The 7,919-nt window shown below is 42.5% G+C and overlaps 1 long non-coding RNA gene across 1 annotated transcript in view; it reads right to left on the reverse strand.

Annotated features, from left to right (window-relative positions):
* LOC127581390 (uncharacterized) overlaps window positions 1–7,899 on the reverse strand; it is a 28,543-nt gene extending 20,644 nt beyond the window's left edge. The window contains exons 1-2 of the long non-coding RNA XR_007957950.1: window positions 7,307–7,899; window positions 7,001–7,102 (exon numbers count right to left, since the gene is read on the reverse strand). This is a non-coding gene — a long non-coding RNA (uncharacterized LOC127581390). The remainder of the gene's footprint in view (window positions 1–7,000; window positions 7,103–7,306) is intronic.
* Between the last annotated feature and the right edge of the window lie 20 nt (window positions 7,900–7,919).

Below are 7,919 nucleotides of genomic sequence, written 5' to 3' on the forward strand. Positions count from 1 at the left end.
TTCTAAATGTTTCTATGAGGTCCCCTGTCATTCTTCTGTACTCCAGTGAGTACAGTCCAAGAGCCGACAAATGCTCATCATAAGTAAGCCCTTTCATTCCAGGAATCATCCTCGTAAATCTCTTCTGAATCCTCTCCAACATCAGTACATCCTTCCTAAGATATGGGGCCCAAAACTGCACACAGTATTCCTAATGAGGCCTCATCAGTGCTCCATACAGCCTCATCAACACTTCCCTACTTTTGTACACTATACCTCTTGAAATGAATGCCAACATAGCATTCGCTTTCTTTACCGCCGATCCGACCTGGTGGTTAACCTTTAAGGTATCCTGCACGAGTACCCCCAAGTCCCTTTGTACTTCTGTACTTTGAATTTTCTCCCCATCTAGATAACAATCTGCCCGTTTATTTCTTTTTCCAAAGTGTACAACTGCACATTTCTCAACATTGAATCTCATCTGCCATTTCTTTGCCCATTCTCCTAAACAATCTAAGTCTCTCTGCAACCTTCCTATTTCTTCAGTACTCCCTACTCCTCCACCTATCTTGGTGTCATCTGCAAACTTAGCCACAAAACCGTTTACTCCATCATCCAAATCATTAGTGTACAAAGTAAAAAGAAGCAGCCCCAACACCGACCCCTGCGGAACACCGCTAGTAACTGGTAGCCAACCAGAACAGGATCCCTTTATTCCCACCCTTTGCTTTCTGCCTACCAGCCAATGCTCCACCCATTCCAATATCCTACCTGTAATTCCATGAGCTCTCATCTTATTAATCAGCCTCTTGTGCGGCGCCTTGTCGAAGGCCTTTTGAAAGTCCAAATACACAACATCCACAGCCTCTCCCTTATCCACCCTACCTGAGATTTCCTCAAAAAACTCCAATAGCTTGGTCACGCAGGATCTTCCCTTCATGAAACCATGCTGGCTAGGGCCTATTTTGCCTTGCACCTCTAGGTATTCCATAACCTCACCCTTGAGGATCGATTCCAATAACTTTCCCATCACCGATGTTAGACTAATAGGTCTGTAATTTTCTTTATGCTGCATCCCACCCTTCTTATACAGTGGAACTACATTTGCGAGCTTCCAGTCCTCCGGAACCATGCCAGAGTCAAGCAGCTGGGGAGTAGGACGGGAGACACAAGGGACTGCAGATGCTGGAAATCTGAAGCAACACACAAAAAGCTGGAGGAACTCAGCGGGTCAGGCATAATCTATGGAGGGAAACGGACAGTCAACGTTTCGGGTCAAGACACTTCATCTGGAAAAAAAAGAGGGCAGATAGCCAGTATAAAGGAGGTGGAGGGAAGGGGTGAAGCAACAGCTAGCAGTTAGCCCTCACCTGGATCCACCTATCACCAGCATGTGGGAAAATGTGAAGCTGTTCAGTGGGAATGGAGTATAAAAGTTAGGAAGTCTTACTGCAACTATACAAGGCAAGACCACATGCATCAGGACAGGATTTTGACCCAAAGCATCGACAATTCCTTTCCTCCCATAGATGCTGCTCAACCTGCCAAGTTCCTCCAGCAGATTGTTTGTTGCTCCAGATTCCAGCATCTGCAGTCTCTTTTGTCTCCTGTAGAGTATTGCAGACAGCTTTGATCTGCTGTTTAAGGAAAGATGTTATTTCATTGGAAATGCGCCTCAGACAAAGGTTGATCTCATTGGAGTTATGAAGGAGGCAATGGACAATGATGAACCCAACTTGATTCATACAAGCAGCCACAGAGTGGCTCCAACAGCAGAATCACATTTTGAGGAGCCTAATGACATTCCCTTTTAGAGTCCTGGCAGTTCTGGAGCTTTCACTATAGCAGCGCTCAGCTTCTGAGAGGAGTCAGAGGCAAAGGGAGGACAGTCCTTAATCCCTAAGATCCACCTGTTGGGGCTATGCAATGTTTGAAGGACAGGAGGCAATGTAGATTGCCTAAGAATGACAGAGTCAGGCGTGCACCCTTGGAATTGAATTGACCATAATTTGAACGTTCAGGGAGCAATATTCTTTGAGGTTCATGAAGAGCCTTGGTTTTCGTAGGGGACGCTGAAATGCCCTGAGCATACAAACTTCTGTGCTTGGAGCGTTGGGAAGCTTGCAATTCTGGCAAATACACATGGCCACTGCCCCATGGGCCCTGCCAAAGCAAAAGTGGAGGAAGCCCCTTTTTCAGTAACTTCCTTTATGCTGCAGTGAAAAGCCAGCTGCCGCCATCTATAATGGTCTGGAGACTAGGATATACAAGGCAAAAGTTACCTTAACTTCCTTGGGCCGAGCAATCCTGGAATGGATGCAAAACTGGATCTTTGGCTAGAGAAGATGTCTGTCCCCTTCAATCCTGTAAACCCTGCCTTCAGAGGTAACGGTCCATGGAAACGCCAAGATAGGGGAGTAGTCCCCTGTACATTTTGGGGATGGGGTTATATACAAGCTCTTCTTCCCCTCCTATCACTGAGTCTCTAGCCACACTGGCCTGCTTCCTTCCTACACCTCTAGCTCATGAAGCTCACCCAGCAGAGTCACCATGCTTGTGGTCAGGAAGTTTTCATGGAATCATAGAAATTTAGAGGACAGAATGATGCCATGTGGCACATTGTTTCCATGCCAGCCAAGAATGGAGCTACTTATGTAATTCCCATTCCCCATCTTTTGGTGTATAACTCTGTAGGTTACAGTTCTTCAAGCGATCATCCAGGTAATTTTTAAATGTAATGAGGGTTTCTAGCTAGGCCATGCTTTCATGCAATGAGTTCCAGATACCCAATACTCTTTGGATGAAAGAATGTTCCTCAACTCCCTTCTTATCAACCTACAACTTAATGAAAATATATCTTCCCAAGCTTCCCCAAGGGGAAGTAGGACAATCCACTTCAACCAGCTTAGGCCTCTCATAATATTATATATCTCAATTAAATCCTTCCCCACTCTCTTTAGTTTTAAAGAAAACAACTGCAGTTTCTCCTCATAACAGTGGAAATTATGAAGCACTCATCAAAAGTCTCAGAAGTCTTAGGAGCAGAGGTTAGAATCAGCATTCCGTTTTCAGTTTGTTCTGCATTAGGAGTTTGTACACTATATGTTAGGGGCCCTTTGAATAACATTGCTTCACAGAATGCAGAACTACGAAAGGGTGTTCTGGTGTGATTAACTATCGACCGGTCTCATTTGGAACAGTGTGTCTTCTACTGAACATCAAGTGTTGCAAAAGGCTTGCCGTCATTTTGCATATCCTAGGCAGCAGATAAGTCACTTGCGCAACCAATCTTTACAAAGCCAGGTACTCGTCCAACTTCCTGCCCGGCACAATTCAGGCAGAAAAGCTGCAGTATTATGTTCCATTCTGCCATTCATTGGCATTAAAATTCTGTTTGGCTCTTGGAACAAAAGATTATTCTCTTTGGGACATGGAGAGGTGGAACTCAGTTATAAAAATAATCAACAATATGGAAACTAAAACAGTAAATTTAACCAACAACTTACAACCATTTTTAACACAGACATAGAGCAGATGTCACAACTTGTAGTGAGAAATAAAAGAGAGAACAAAGAAGTTCTGCACTGCTGCAACCATGAATGAGACACCGCTTTACACAGCAGAACAGAGTAACAAAAACTTGAGACTAAGGAGTGGTGCAACATCATTTGACCATCTGTAGAGGAAGAGTTTGGTGAAAACTGCTCAGAGTATTATCATGGCTATCTTAGATAACACATGCTTCCATTCTCACACACAGTTGGATTAGCAAGATGGAGACACAAGGGGTTACAGATGCTGAATCTGAAGCAAAACGCGAGCTGCTGAAGGAACTTAGCAGGTCGGGCAGCGTCAATTGAGATGTGGACAGTCGACATTTTGAGTCTCAGCCTGAAATGTCCACTGTCCATTTGCCTCCACAGATGCTGCCTGTCCCGCTGAGTTAACCCCAGCAGCTTGTTTTTTTTTGTAGTTCAATTAGCAAGTTGTGAGGAGGACACAAAGATCCTGCAAAAGAATATGGATAGATTAAGAGAGTGGACAAAAAGTTGACAGATGGAATTTAATGTAGGAAATTGTGAGGGTATCCACTTTGGATAGAAGAATGAAAAAATCAAAGTATTTTTTAAATGGAACTAGAAAATATTATCATAAATAGGGATGTGGGATCCAAGTATAGAAAACACAAAAAGTTAACATGCACTTAGAGGCTATTGGGACGTTAACCTCCATTATGAGGGCTATAGAGCATAAAAGTAGGGAAGTTTAGGTGAAACTTCACAAGGTGCTGGTGAGACTCCTCCTGTTTTGCTTTCCATATTTAAGGAAGGATGTGCTTGCATTGGAGGGAGTGCAGAAAAGGTTGGTTCCTGGGAAGAAGGATTGATGTACGCGAAAGGTTGAGCAGTTTGGCCATATCCTCACTGGAGCTTAGAACAATGCAAAATGATCTCACTGAAAGGCAAAATTTTGAGGGGAATTAACAGAGTGGATGCTGAGATGATGTCTCCTTCATTGCCATTAGATTTAAGTTCTGAAACTCCCTCCACAAAAGCATTGTGTAATTATTGTTTACCAGGTCTGGGGTGATTTGAGAAGGCAGGTCACCATCACTTTTCTCAAGGGCAATTAGTGATGAGCAATAAATGCTGGCCTTGCCAGTGAATTTCAGATAAATTAATTTTAAAAAATGAAGTCTTTCTTCCCAAGAATCAGATTTACTATCGCTGTCTTATGATGTGAAATGTGTTGTTTTGCGGCAGCAGTACAGTGCAAAGACATAAAATTATTATAAATTACAAAATAAATAAATAGTGCAACAAAAAGGGAATAACGAGGTAGTGTTTATGGGTTCGTAGACCATTCAGAAATCTGATGGCGGAGGGGAAGAAGCTTTATCTGAATCATTGAGTGTGGGTCTTCAGGCTCCTGTACCACCTCCCTGATGGTAGTAATGAGAAGAGGGCATGTCCCAGATGGTGAGAGTCCTTAATGGTGGATGCCACCTTCTTGAGGCAGCATCTCTTGAAGATGTCCTTATGGTGGGGAGTGTTGTGCCCATAATGGAGCTGGCTGAGTCTACAACCCTCTGCAGCCTCTTGTAATCCTGTGCATTGGAGCCTCCATACCAGACGGTGATGCAACCAGTCAGAATGCTCTCCACTGTACATCTACAGAAATTTGCAAGTGTCTTTGATGAAATACCAAATCTCTTCAAACTCCTAATGAAGTAGAGCTCCCGGCATGCCTTCTTTGTGATTGCATCAATGTATTGGGCTAGGGATAGATCCTCTGAGAGGTTGATGCCCAGGAACTTGAAGCTGCTCACCCAAACATAAAGTGGAAGGTAGTTTACACACAATGGACGTGAACTGACTAGAGAGCAGGGTCAGTATAACAGAATAGATAAGAATAGAAAGTACAATGATTATGACAATGCTGTATGCGAATACTTGAAAAAGAAATGATTCTTTATCACAAGACACAAATCAAGGGAGCAGAAGTAGGCCATTCGGCCCATCAAGTCTGCTCCAAAGAAAAGGGAAAAAAGAAAAATAAATGATTCTAACAATTAGGATCCTTAGGTTGCAATGGTGACCATATCCTTAAAATTATTTGATTCTGCAGTGCTTCAAAATGTCTTTGTATATGGAATTATGTTATAGCAAAGTTTATTTTCTTGCTCTGTTCTGTGCCTCCTGGCACTTTCTGATAGAATCAGTGGTGAGATCTTCTATGAAAAATGCGGGAACTGATTTGTATAATGGCATAACCTCCAAGTGGACTCGAATGTTTGATTGACCTTGTACTCACATACTGCCGTACCCTATCTATGGGAAAAGGTTTCATCTAGAAAGGTAAAGCTGTAGATATGGATTTTACCAATGGCATGCATGTATAATCAGTACAAGTGGATTCAAGAGCAATTGGAAGGGATAACCACAATCAGCAAAGATGGATCTAGCCAGAATGTCATCGATCTAAGACTCACTCCAGAACATGAACCAAACTGAGACACGAGAGACTATAGATATTGGAATCTGTTTCATACATTAAACTGCTGGAAGAACTCAGTGGGTCGAACAGCATCTGTGGAAGCAAAGGGATGGTTGATGTTTCAGGTCAAGACCCTTCATCTGCACCTGTCTGATGCATCAGTATGAATCTGATGCAGGGTCCCGACATGAAACGTTGACCATTCCTTTGCTTCCACAGATGCTGCTCGACCTGCTGAGTTCTTCCAGCAGTTTATCATATGAACCAGATTGATATCTGCTTCTTTACCAGAGGTGCTGGAGTAAATTTTCACTTTTGGTGCTAAATGGAAAATATAAAGCAGGAATCTGCCACTCATTTTCCACTGTAAAATTTTCACATCTTTTGAAATCAACTGAAGAAAAAAGTGCTTTGGGGAGGGTGGGGAGGGGAAGGGAAATGAACTATTGATCTGTTACCACCAGCTGCGAATGCAATCACAAAGGAGGCGTGTCAGTACCTCTACTTTCTTAAAAGTTTACAGAGATTTGGCATGTGACCAAGTGCTCTAACAAACTTCTGCAGATGCACTGCTGAAAGTATCCAGTCTGGTTGCAGCTCAGCTTGGACACAAGAGGTTGCAGAGTAGTGGACACAGCCTGGTTCATCATGGGCACAGTCCTCCCCACCACTGACAGTATCCAGAGGAGGCATTGCCTCAAGAAGACAGCATCTATTATCAAGGAGCCCACCATTCAGGCTATGCCCTCTTCTTGTTGTTACCATCAGGAGGGAGGTACAGAAGATGGAATTCCATAGCACCAGGTTCAGGAACATCTACTTTCCTACAGAGATTAGGTTCTTGAACCGATGTGCACAACCTAACTCTACCTCAGGAACCGTAAACTATGCAACACCTCTTGCACAACCACGAATTTATCTGATTGCGTCTTTGTTTTTTCGCAATGTCTTGTTTTCTCTCCCTCTCTCTTCACTGTCTTATATAATTGAGGTATAATTTATATTGTGTGTCGTCTGTGCCTACCTGCCTGTGATGCCGCTGCATGTTTTTCCTTGTACCTCACTGAATTTGTACGCATGACAATAAACTCGACTCGTCTTCTGTCTGATCAATCATGTTAGTAATCTGCAGGTCGATAGAAATAAATATATTGTGTTATTCAAAGAACAGCAAGGCTCCACAACAAAAGAAGTTAACTCATTTTCTTTTTAAAATGTTACTTAGATGGCACAAATTGGCGGTATGTTTATGATATTACGACAATTCAAAACTAATTTATGGAGTTAAAAATACTATTAAAAATGAAGAAAAAAAACCTCCACTTTTTACCAGAAGCCGTGGCTTTCTTATGCCCGAACTATTTGCTGGACCATAAGAACAAAGATGATCAAGCTGACCTTCCTCCGCACCACAAATTGCACCATGTAAGAATTCTGTAGTTATTGATTAATCGCAGTAATCAATCACCAACAATTAGAGCACGTCAGAGTTTTCAGAATCAGAGGTCCAAGGGTTATCTACGTTATTTTTCCACGGGTAGTAACTTATTGCTACTACCTGTGGAAAAAAAAACACTCATCCTTCATTTGTATTTTCTTTCTTGATTTTATTTCCCTTTCCAGACTTCAACACGTCTTTGCATTAGACTTTGTCGTTCCCCCCTCCCCCCTTTTGAATAGATGACTCATTGGAGCCCTCAGGGGTATCGGTTTTGGGCGCGACTCTGAATCAACACATGTCACAGAAAACTGGATTATTCTGGGAGATACTGTAAACAACAAACCAGATGCATGGCAAACCTGATACCACTAACGGCTAAGAAGATGCTTAAACTGCTTAAACACTTCTGCACGTAAACCTCGTGTATATATTTTTTTATTTTAAACGAGTTAGGTAAAGTATTTTCTGCCTTACCCCCCAATAAACCATACTGGTGTCCTGT

The sequence above is a fragment of the Pristis pectinata genome, chromosome 21, assembly GCF_009764475.1.
Source record: "Pristis pectinata isolate sPriPec2 chromosome 21, sPriPec2.1.pri, whole genome shotgun sequence".
NCBI classification, from domain to species: Eukaryota; Metazoa; Chordata; class Chondrichthyes; order Rhinopristiformes; family Pristidae; genus Pristis; species Pristis pectinata.